Source organism: Canis lupus, chromosome 14 (genome assembly GCF_048164855.1).
Source record: "Canis lupus baileyi chromosome 14, mCanLup2.hap1, whole genome shotgun sequence".
Lineage (NCBI taxonomy): Eukaryota > Metazoa > Chordata > Mammalia > Carnivora > Canidae > Canis > Canis lupus.
In genome coordinates, this window is record NC_132851.1 from 48404847 (window position 1) to 48417157 (window position 12311).

General features: G+C 38.9%; 1 long non-coding RNA gene across 1 annotated transcript; it reads right to left on the reverse strand.

Annotated features, from left to right (window-relative positions):
* Positions 1–2419: 2419 nt before the first annotated feature.
* Positions 2420–12287, reverse strand: LOC140603473 (uncharacterized). The gene is made up of 2 exons (XR_012006453.1): positions 11993–12287; positions 2420–3685 (listed from the first exon to the last, which is right to left on the reverse strand). It is a non-coding gene; the product is annotated as an uncharacterized lncRNA (long non-coding RNA).
* Positions 12288–12311: the final 24 nt, after the last annotated feature.

The following is a 12311-nucleotide window of genomic DNA, read 5'->3' on the forward strand; positions in this document are numbered from 1 at the left end:
TAGTGATATGTCTAACTTTACTGTATGGTAATGTCAGTTAATAAGTCATCCAGAGTGAAAAAAATCATTCTCAAATGTATCCTTTGGTCTCACAACCTGATTAAAATCCTTAACTGATTATTTATTTATTTATTTATTTATTTATTTATTTATTTATTTTAGAGATTTTATTTATTCATGAGAGACAGGGAAGGGGGGGCGGGGACAGATATAGGCAGAGGGAGAAGCAGGCTCCATGCAGGGAGCCTGACGTGGGACTTGAGCATGGGTCTCCAGGATCACACCCCGGGCTGAAGGCAGCGCTAAACTGCTGAGCCACCCGGGCTGCCCTTAACTGAATTTTTTTAAATGATTGATTGATTTATCTGAGGGAGAGAGAGAGAGAGACAGAGAGAGAGAGAGCAGGGACAGAGGGAGAGGGAGAGAATCTCAAACAGACTCGTCATTGAGCTTGGAGCTTGACTCAGGGGTTGATCTCACCACCCTGAGATCATGACTTGAGCTGAAATCAAGAGTTAGATGCTTTTTAAAAAATAATTTTATTTATTTATTTATGAGAGACACAGAGAGAGAGGCAGAGACACAGGCAGAGGGAGAAGCAGGCTCCATGCAGGGATCCCGATGTGGGACTCGATTCCAGGACCCTGGGGTCACACCCTGGGCTGAAGGCAGATGCTCAACTGCTGAGCCACCCAGGCAACCCAAGAGTTGGATGCTTAATCAGCTGAGCCACCCAGGCACCCCCTTGACTGAATATGGACTGAAAATAATGACTTGAACCAAGATGATCTCCACTAGATATGTGTTCTGCAAACTGTAATCCCTACAGGGACTCTCTAGTTCTTCTTTGTAGCTACCCTGCTCTGCCATTTTCCATTAGATACAAAAGGAGGTGGCATTAGAGATTCAGGAAAAGGACAGATATTCGTTGTGTCTGTGATACTCTTGACTTGTAGTCTCATGAACCCTCAAAGAGGACACAGAGAGATAAAAGCAGAGATGCAGCGGAGCGATGAAAACTAAATTCTGCAACTACCTACCATCAGAAATGTCAGGCCAAGAATCTGTTATTATGGAAATGGTTTTATGGTGCACTTAAATTTATTATAACTGCTTGGTTATTAATTTTAAAGAGCCCAGAGCTTAAATCAATTCCTCTCTCTGACTAGACTACGCATTCACAGACTTTAAAACTTATCCCTTAGAATTTCTTTAAAGCAACAAAGTTCATATTCTTGAAATAACTTTGCAAAGCAGATAGAAGGGATATGTTGAGGTCATTTGTTTTGGTGTGTGGAAACCTCTCTTATATCATGATTCTGAAGACTGGCTTGACGGCCTGTGAACTATTTATACAGCGCACATGTGCATATACACAATACGCTTACAGATTCCGTATGCTCTTTGTCTCCTACCTCTCAAAAGTCCTCTTCAGAATGGAGGCTGCCTCTGCATTTGCTTATTTCCTGCTACATTTGCTATTTCTCTGTATCTGGCCCAGTTTCTTTGCTCGCAGTTTATAATAACCATCCCACCCGCTAAGGATATATGGACAGCCTCCCCATCCCCCTCACTGTTGATACAGAGCTCTTAAAATATTAATACTGCTCTTAAAATGGATGGCAATGTCTTTGCTGAGTATGTTAAGGATCCATGAAATCAAGTATAAACTTTCAATTTGTCAATCTTGTAGCGTGGGAACCTGACCTCTGAAATACAGGCCGGCTCTTTCCATCCCAAAAAAGTTCCCTTTCTCCAGCTTTTCAAAAAAAATTATAGTCATTGAGCATCTATTATGTGCCTGATGGCTTCTTTCGCATACATGTCTCCATGAATATTCACAGAGAGATTGTTGCTATTGTCTGTGTGGTATGCATATACCCCTTTCTCACTTGCTAACAGAACCTGGATTTTATTTGCAGAGGAAATAGACTCAGAAAAAACTTGCTTTCCCACATTCCATGGCTGCTAGCGGTGACCATGTGACTAGCTGGCCAATGACGTAAGTACACCGAGGAGGAGGGGTGGTTCTGGAACTGCATTACAGACACAGCTGGCATTACTCCCATCTTCTTCCAGCTTCTTTCTGCCTGAAACTCCAATGTGATGGCTGGAGTCGTGGCAGCTACCTTGCAGTGCTGAAGAGGTCAGCTCAGTAGAGCTGTTGAATCTTCTATGTTTGCAACGGTCAACTTCGTGTACTCTGAGAAAAAACAAACACCTCCTTGTCTAAGCCACTACAGTCAAGTCATGAGGTGTTCACAGCAATGGGGTCCACAGCTTACAGTGATACTGAAGTTGGTTTTAATTCTGTGTCCCCTTTTTTCCTTTCCTTCATTTTTACTGCATTTTCAGTTCATTTGTTTTCTCTCTCAGCTATTTATCCTAATCCTTTTCCCATCCAGGGTTTCTGCTTGACTTTATTTCATTTATGGCTTTTTTTTTTTTCCTCCACTGCTGTTTCTTCCTGGAGTGTTATTAAGGCCTGTCTATCTACTATATGATGAGATGTGATTCAGTCCGGAGAAAAAGGTGATGTGGCTTTGGTGTCACTGTGGCTATTCCTACTTACATTACCTAGCCCACACTTACTCACACGTCTTTACCTTTAAGTCTTAGATATCCTAAAAAGAGCAGTGATTTTTATGCCCTATAAGTAGCCTTTGCATTGTTGCCGCTGGTTTCCTACATCACAATCATAGCCTCATTCTTTCTTTTTAGCATAATCTTGGTATTTTTCAGTTTACAGGAAGGACTGTTCATGCTTATAGAATAAAGGTCCCCCCCCACTCACCTTCCTGCCACCAATCACAGGGAATGACCTGAAATTGAGGGGTTTTCTTTCTACCTCTCTCCCAGGAGCTCTGAGGGCAAAATGTTTGTGCTGTATTGTCCCCGGTAGCCTAAAACTTTGCATTGTATGGCAGAAAGGTTGACAGTGATTTTTGCCTGTTCTCCAATGACATCTTAACATTTTCTACATGCCTGGGCCACTGAGGGGTGCTCTCTCTGGTCCCTTCTCTTGAAAGCCTTCAAGCTTTGTGAAAACCTGTTAGGGGCCCAAGGAGAAGAACTTGAAAGTAAGAATTCCTCTTGTGTTTGTAGCTCACAGTTAAACTATACGGGTATATCAGCCACATACTAGGAATTCGCTAAAATTTTAGCTTGTTTCTTCTCACTCCCTTCTATGGCAGCTACCTCCTCTCTGTGTGCCTTGCCAAAGGCAAAACAGCTTGTGTATCTCCTTTCTCCTGGGAGAATCTTGTCACTTTTTTTTGAGTTCCATTTCTTGGGTTGCCTTGAGACCTCAGGTCTCCGATGAGCTTAAGAAAAGTCATAATTTTATTGATTATCCAGATTTTTCTCATTGTTAGCATGGCAACAATATACTCTTGTGGTTTTCTACATCTTAAGTAGAAACAGAATTTTGAGAAATTGTGTCAGCTTTAAATTTAAAATTTGTCCTAAATCTGACCACCTCTCACCATCTTTACTGTTTCCACTCTGGTCTCATCTATCAACAGCTCTCACTCATATCATTACAAAAGCCTTCTAACCATAATCCCTGGTTTTGCCCTTGCTTTGCACATAGTCCTTTCTCAACATGTCATCCAAGGTGATCTTTTCAAGCTTTAAGTCAGATCATGGCACTTCTTTTGCTCAAAACTCTCCAAAGGTTCTGGACCTAAAATAAAAATTGAAATCCTTTAAATGCCCTCTAAGGCCTTGCATAATCTGTCCTCGTTGTCTACTGTCCTCTCCCTTGTTCATTCTATTCTAGTCACTTTGGTCTGCTTGTTGTACCTGAACACTTTTGGTGTGTATTAGCCTTAAGGCTTTGCAAAGGCTGTTCCCTCTCCCTGAATCTTGCCCCCCACCTCCCAGGTATCTGCATGATCATCCCCTTACTGCCTTCAAGCCTCTGCTCAAATGACTACTCTGATGGACTATTTAAATTGCTGCCCCACCCCTCTCCATAATGCTAGTCTTGCTAACCCTGATCTCCTTCTTATTTCATATCACACTGATCACCTTCTAACATACTTTGTAATTTACTTATTTATTATCTTCTTGTTTTATTTGCTGTCTTTCTCTGCTAGATTGTCAACTCCAAAAGTAGGAAGTATTTTTACCTTTATGCTTCTTGACATACCACATTTAGAATATAAATATTTGTTGAATAAGTGAATTAATGGCCGCAACATATTATGGATTGGCATGTTGAGGGAACTCTGCACATCCACCACTGGAACAGCTGATGACTAAAGGTTGAATTGTGAATCATAAGATCTAGAACACAGTACAGTATGCAAAAAGTACAATGTATGTGCATGAGAGCACATTATTCATTTGCAAGCACTCAGACACACAAAATACATATTAAATATACTGGAATGGATGCTGGTGCTGAAGGCAAATAAAAGGTAAGAAGAAAGAAAGAAAAATGGAAAGAATGAAAGAAAAGAATTGAAGGAATTTCCCAAGGACAGCTTATAGGAATGCATCATGAAATGAAGAATGTAAATTAATTCAACGCTAGGCATGTGTTGAATTTCAGCACTTTTTTTTTTTTACTCAAATTGTTCTTCCCTTCCATGAATCAGAACAGAAAGGGTTTATTTACTGTAAATATGTATGTGCCCAAAATAAGAGCAACCAATTGCATAAAACAGTTAATAACAAACAAAAGAATTAATTGATAATAATATAATAGTAGGGGACTTTAACACCCAATTTATATCGATGGACAGACCATCCAAACAGAAAATCAGGAAACAGTGGCTTTGAATGACACACTAGACCAGATGTATTTAACAGACATATTCAGAATATTTCATTCTAAAACAGCAGAATACATTCTTTTCAAATGCACACAAAGCATTTTCCAAAATAGATTACATAGGCCACAAAAATAAATCTCAACAAATTCAAAAAGCTTGAAGTCATACAAGGCATCTTTTCTGACCACAACACTAAACCAGAAATAAATCAATCACAAGGAAAAATCTGGAAAGAACATAGATACATGAAGGTTAAATAACCTGCTATTAAACAATGAATGGGTCAACCAAGAGCTCAAAGAAGAAATAAAAAATTACATAAAAAGAAATTAAAGTGAAAATACAGCAGCCCAAAATCTTTTTTTTCTAAGAGGAAGTGTATCGCCATATAGGCCTACTTGAAGAATCAAGAAAAATCTCAAACAACCTAACTTTATATATAAAGGAGCTAGGAAAAAAAACCAAACAAACAAAATCCAAGACTGGAACAGAAATAAATGAGATAGAAACTAAAATCAATAGAAGAGATCAATGAAACCAGGAGCTGACCTTTTGAAAAGATCAACAAAATTGATAAACCTCTAGTAGGACTTATTAAAAAAAAGAGAGAGAGGATCCAAATAAACAAAATTACCAATGAGAGAATAGAAATAACAACGAACACCATACAAATACAAATAATTATAACAGAATATTATGAAAACCCATATGCTAACAAATTGGGCAACTTAGAAGAAATAGATAAATTCCTAGAAACATATAACTCACCAAAACTGAAGCAGGAAGAAATAGAAAACTTGAACAGACTGCAAAGAAATTGAATTAGCAATGGAGAAAAAACCTCCCCCAAAACAAAGGTCTAGGGCCAGATGACTTTACAGGTGGATTCTATCATTTATTTACTTACTTACTTACTTACTTATTTATTTATTCATTCATGAGAGACACACACACACACACGCACACACACACAGAGGCAGAGATACAGGCAGAGGGAGAAGCAGGCTCCATGTAGGGAGCCTGATGTGGGACTCGATTCCGGGTCTCCAGGACCACACCCTGGGCTGAAGGTGGTGTTAACTGTTGAGCCATCTGCGCTGCCCTCTACCAAACATTTTAAGAAGAGTTAATACCCATTCTTCTCAATAAGGGAAAGAAAGCTTCCAAATTCATTGTATGAGGCCAGAATCACTCTGATACCAAAAGTAGATAAAGACACTACAAAAAAAAAGAGAACTATAGGTCAATATTTCTCATGAATATAGACGCAAAAATCTTCAACAAAAGATTAACATAATGATTCTAATAGTATATTTAAAAAATCATACATTACAATCAAGTGGGATTTATTCCCAGGGTGCAAGCAAGGTTTAATATTTGCAAAACAACCAACATGATACATAATATCAATAAGAGAAAGGGATAAAAACCATTTGATCATTTCAACTACACTGATGTAGAAAAAGCAACTGACAAAGTACAACATCCATTCATGATAAAAACTCTCTGCAAAGTATGTCTAGAGGGCACATACCTCAACATGATAAAGGCCTTATATGAAAATCCACAGTGAACATCATACTCTATGTTGAAAAACAGAGAGCTTTTCCCATAAGGTCAGGAATAAGACAAGGATGCTGTTACCACTTTCATTCAACATAGTACTGGAAGTTCTAACCACATCAATTAGACTACATAAGGAAATAAAAGGCATCTACATTGGCAAGGAAGAAGTAAAACTCTCACTATTTGCAGATGACATGATACCATATATAGAAAACCCTATAGACTCTACCAAAAAAATTACTAGAACTGACAAAAGAATTCAGTAAAATCATAGGATACAAAATCAATGTACAGAAATCTGTTGCATTCCTATACCCTAATAATAGAGCAGCAGAAAGTGGAAGTAAGAAAATAATCCTAATCGGACTTAACAGATATACTCAGAGCATTTCATCCTAAAGCAGCAGAATACACATTATTTTCAAGTGCACATGGAACAATCTCTAAAATAGATCACATACTGGGTCACAAATCAGGACTCAACTGGACAAAAAGACTGAGATCATACCATGTTTCTTTTTAGACCACAATGCTATAAAATTTGAAGTCAACCACAAGAAAAAAATTGGAAGGGCCATGACTACATGGAGGTTAAAGAACGTTCTAATAAAGAAAGAATGAGTCAACCAGGAAATTAAAGAAGAATTAAAAAAAAAGATGGAAGCAAATGAAAATCGAAAATGGAATCAAAACCTTTGAGATACAGCAAAGACGGTCCTAAGAGGGAAGTATATAGCAATATAGGCCTTCCTCAAGATGCAAGAGAAGTCTCAAATACACAACCTAACTTTACACCTAAAGAGCTGGAAAAAGAACAGCAAATAAAGCCTAAAACCATCAGGAGAAGAGAAATAATAAAGATTAGGGTGGAAATCAATGATACAGAAATTTTTAAAAAGGTCTAACATTTCAGTGAAACTAGGAGCTGGTTCTTTGAAAGAATTAACAAAATTGGTAAACCCCAAACACACTTATCAAAAAGAAAAGAGAGAGAACTGAAACGAATAAAATATTGAATGAAAGGAGAGAGATCACAACCTACACTGAAGAAATACAAACAATTATAAGAGAATATTCTGGGCGATTATATGCCAAAGAAATCAGGCAATCTGGAAGAAATAGATAAATTTCTAGAAACATATAAACTACCAAAACTGAAACAGGAAGAAGTAGAAAACTTTAACAGACCCATAACCAGCAAACAAATTGAATCAGTAATCCAAAATCTCCCAACAAACAAGAGTCCAGAGCTGGATGGTTTCCGAGGAGAAATCTACCAAACATTTAATTAATACCTATTGTGCTGAAGCTGTTCTAAAAAATAGAAATGGAAGGAAAACTTCCACTCTCATTCTATGAGACCAGCATTACCTTGATCCCAAAACCAGATAAAGACCTCACCACAAAAGAGAATTACAGACCAATACCCCCGATGAACATGGAGGCAAAAATCCTAGCCAAGATACCAGCCAATAGGATCCAACAGTACACTAAAAGGATTATTCACTATGACCAAATGGGATTTATTCCTGGGCTGTAAGGATGGTTCAACATCCACAAATCAATCAACATGATACACCACATTAACGAAAGAAAGGATATGAACCATATGATCTTATCAATAGATAAAGAAAAAGCATTTGACAAAATCCAGCATCCTTTCTTGATAAAATCCCTCCACAATGCAGGGATGGAGGGACATATCTCAACATCATAGAAGGCATAGACTAAAGACCCACAGCAAATATTATCCTCAACGGGTGGGAAACAGCTTTTCTCCTAAGGTCAGGAACACCGCAGGGACGTCCAGTTTCACCACTGCTGTTCAACATAGTAGTAGGAGTCCCAGCCTCAGCAATCAGACAAAAAAAAAGAAATAAAGGCATTCAAATTGACAAAGAAGTCAAATTTTCACTCTTCTCAGATGACATGATACTCTATGTAGAAAACCCCAAAGACTTCCCCACAAAATTGCTGAAACTGATACAGGAACTCCACAGAGCCGCAGGATATAAAATCAGTGCACATAAACCTGTTGCATTTCTATACACTAACAATGAAGCAGCAGTAAGGGAAATCAAGGAATCAATCCTGTTTACAATTGCACCAAAAACCATAAGATACCTAGGAATAAACTTAACCAGAGAGGTAAAACTATAGCGTACTTATGAAAGAAATTAGATAAAAATAGAGAGAGAAGTAAACCATGAAAGGCTCTTAACTCTAGGAAATAAACTGAGGGCTGCTGGAAGGGAAGGGGGTAGGGGGAAAGAGTAACTGGGTGATGGGCATTAAGGAGGGCATTTGATGTGATGAGCACTGGGTGTCATATGCAACTGATGAATCACTAAATGCCACCCTTGAAACTAATAATACACTGTATGTTAACTAAATTGAACTTATATAAAAAAACAAATAAAATAAAAAATAAAAAGAGGTTCAGGATACTGGTGATTTTTGACCCACTGAGAAATCTACGATTATAGTTAAGCATGGATTTCCAATACTATAATTGCCATTAATAAAAGTTGAAATCAATCGCTTCTTGGCCTTTTGGCTAAGATCAAGTGTAATAAAAATTGAAATCAAATTGTAAAAAGAAAAGAAAAGAATGATCCCATTTACAATTGCACCAAAGCAATAAAATATCTAGGCATAAACTTAACCAGAGAAGTGAAAAATCTGTACTCCAAAAACTATGAAACACTAATGAAAAAAATTCAAGATGACATAAAGAAATGGAAAGACATTTCATGCTCATGCGTTGGAAGAACAAATATTATTAAAATGTCTATAATAGCCAAAGCAATCTACACATTTAAGGCAATCCCTATCAAAATACCATCAGTATTTCTCACAGAACTTAAATCTTAAATAATCTTAAAACTTGTATGGAACCACAAAAGACCTTGAATAGCCCAAGCAACCTTGAAAAAGAACAAAACCGCAGGCATCACAATTCCAGATTTCAAGTTATACTACAAAGTGGTAGTAATTAAAACAGTATGGTATTGGCATAAAAATAAACACATCAATGGAGTAGCATAGAAAACCCAGAAATAAATCCATAATTTTATGGTCAGTTAATCTTCAACAAAGGAGGAATGAATATACAATGGGAAAAAAGACAATCTCTTCCACAAATGGTGTTGGGAAAACTAGACAGCCACATGCAAAATAAAATGGACCACTTTCTTTTGCCGTACACAAAAATAAACTCAAGATGGGTTAAAGTCTTAAATGTGAGTCCTGAAACTAAGTATCCTGGAAGAGAGCACAGGCAGTAAGCTCTCTGACTTCAGCCAGAACAACGGTTTTCTAGAAATGTCTCCTGAAGCAAGGGAAACAAAGGCAAAAATCAACTATTGGGATGACATCAAAATAAAAAGCTTCTGCGCAGTGAAGGAAACAATCAACAAGAATAAAAGACAACCTATGGAATGGGAGAAGGTATTTGCAAATGATATATTTGATAAAGGGTTAGTATCCAAAATATATGAAGAACTGATACAACTCCAAACCCAAAAGCCAAATAATCCAATTAAAAAATCAGCGGAGATTATGAACAGACATTTCTCCAAAGAAGACATACAGATCACCAACAGATACATGAAAAGATGTTCATCATCACCGATCATCAGGGAAATGCAAACCAAAACTACAAGATATCACCCCACACCTGTCAGAATGGCTAAAATCAACAACACCAGAAACAACAGGTGTTGGCAAGAATGTGGAGAAAAAGGAACCCTCACGCACGGTTGGTGGGAATGCAGGCTGGTGCAGCCACTGTGGAAAAGAGCATGGAGGTTCCTCAAAAAGTTAAAAATAGAGCTATCCTATGATCCAGTAATTGTACCACTAGGTATTTACCCAAAAAACACAAAAACACTAATTCAAAAGGTTACATATACCTCTAGGTTTACTGTAGCATTATTTACAGTAGCCAAACTAGGGAAGCAGCCCAAACGTCCATCGATAGATGCAGGGATAAAGACATGGTGTATATACATGATGGAATATTACTCTGCCATAAAAAGGAATGAAATCTTGCCATTTGCAGCAACATGGCTGGATCTACAGGGTTTAATACTGAGTGAAGTAAGTCAGCAGAGAAAGACAAATGTCATAGGATTTCACCATAGGTGGCATTTAAGAAACGAAACAAATAAACAGAGGAAAAAAGAGAGAGACACAAATCAAGAGACAGATTCTTAACTATAGAGAACTATAGATGGTTCCCAGAGGGGAGGTGGCGGGGGGGGGGAGGGGTGGAGGAAACAGGGGATGGGGATTAAGGAGGGCACTTATCACAACGGAAAAAAAAAAGGAATGAAAAAAATGCATTTTAGCCCTTTTACTAATTGAACTGTTCTTCCCCTCCATGAATCAGAGCAGAGTGCGCTTATTTAGCGTGATTTCACTTCTCAGTTGGGGAGCCTGTGGTTCAGGTGAGTAAATGGTGCAGGAGTTAAGACTGAGAAGATCTAAGACTGGGTGCTGGGTGCGTCTTTAAGTGATGTGATGTTGCTCGTCTGTAAGTGACCGACAGTTCAGAGATGTAGCTGTCAGCCGGTTCTGCAATTTAGGTCTTCAAGTCCTTTCTCTAAGACCGATAGATTATTTCCTGTCTCTAGAATTAACTGTTTCTCTCCCTCTTATATCTTCTACCAAAATGTTTTCAAGGACAAAATTCTCCTTTAACTCTTTCTCTCTCTCTCTCTCTCTTTTTTTTGCTAAGAACAAGAATGTGCTTTTTGAATTTACGAAGTCACCTACGTACATAAACAATAAACAACTGAATAAAACAAATCCTCAAGAGGCCAGTTGTAAGCAGTATCGAACGGAAGGGGCTCAGTCTCATCTGACTCATACGTTCTAGAGTTTTCCTAGAACAGAGCATCACGCTTCTATGCACAGGAGACATATAAGCGTTTATGAGGAAACTCTCCTACTCTGACCTGCATGGGACCAACATTTCGTTCCGTTAACACCGGGCAAGTCCTTACCTTGTCCAACTCTTAGGCATCTGCATCTTACATGATTTTTTTTTCTTATATCCCAAACTCTAAAAGAAATGGCCTACTACTTTGCATGAAGAGATGCATCCTAGGGGGGGTGGGGGGAAGGGGGGGTAAGGCAGTGGCAGCATGGCCAGGAGGGGAGGCCGTGCAGCCCTTGGGAGCCTCACGCCGGGTGTGTCTGGGGACTGGCAGAAGGTCTGTGCTCTGAAAAAGAAACCACCAGAAAGGTCACTGGTGAGCTGCACTGGTCGGTTGAGAAACAGAATCCAAGGACATCGCGAGTGAAGCTGGAGAAAGGAAATGCAACTCATCGGAAGAGAATGGGTTGACAGCTCTCCAGCATTTCTTCTCCCTCACGTGCTGCTTACAAAGCAAGTTTTCCCGGGCTTTGCAGGAGAAATGGGCCAGAGACATATGGATTCTATTTTCCCAGAAACTCAGATGTCTTCCACAGTGATGTGGAAAACTGCTCAGAAAATACACACCAGAGGTTACCTGGGGTCCTCGAACCTTCGAAACCTATTTTCAACTATTTTGCTGATTTTAAAAGCTAAGTCGATCCCTAGACATGAATGAGTTCTTAGTTCTAATCACGAATAATAGTAAACGGTCACTTCTCACCCATCACAGGTGAATTTCCATGAACTTAGCCGGCCTGGCCAATGGCCTGGGCACCCGCCAACCTGGGGAGAATTTCTGGAACTGTAGGTTGTTGCTGGCGGCTTCCTCCTCCTGCTCCCCGACCCCTGTGTCCCCCTCTTCTGTTCTCCAGTGGGCTGTGATCTGCACAGTTGACAACGGAGGGAGAATTCGTGCTGAGAGGTCATTCATTCATTCATTCATTCATTCAAAGTGGCTTCCTTGTGCATTCATGTATCGTCGTTCCTAAGCGCTGGTCATTTCGTCTGTGTGACACAGACTGCATCAGTCTGTTGGGGCC